A 597-nucleotide genomic window follows, 5' to 3' on the forward strand; every position below is an offset into this window, starting at 1 on the left:
AGGTCAGAGAGAGGAAGTAGGGAGGGCAAGGTTTGTAGAGACTTCATTCACATTGTTTATTAGACTCCTTAGTGTGTTCTATTTATACTCTACCTAGGGATATATGATGCTGGAGAGCATCCAGCTCTGAGGTCCATTTAACCAAATTTTAAGAATTTTATATTTTACTTTATAGAAGTGGTTGGGCCTCCCCTGGTGGCACAGCAGTTGAGCGCTGGGCTGCGAAGCTGCCCGCAGCCTCTGCAGCGCTGGTTTGATCCCTGGCCGCTGGCGAGTGTCCCACATGGCGTGACAGACCTCTGCCATGCCTGCTGCTCCCCTCAGCAGTGTATTTTGTCAGTCTGCCTGTTCTGTTCCCTGCTCTGGCTCTGGTGAATTCTCTCACCCTCCTGTGCTTCTGACTGTACCCAGTGCTTGTATAAATAAATAAATAAACAAACAAACAAACAAACAAATCAGAAAAAAAAAGAAGTGGGCATAACTCAATTATATGCAACAGATGAGAGTTGATTACCTGTATTTGATTGTTTTGCTTTAGAGTAGTGATTATTTAATTTTTTGCAACTATTTAATTTTTTTTATCATAGGTAAATTAAC

Source organism: Talpa europaea, assembly GCF_964194135.1.
Source record: "Talpa europaea genome assembly, chromosome: 4".
Classification (NCBI taxonomy): domain Eukaryota; kingdom Metazoa; phylum Chordata; class Mammalia; order Eulipotyphla; family Talpidae; genus Talpa; species Talpa europaea.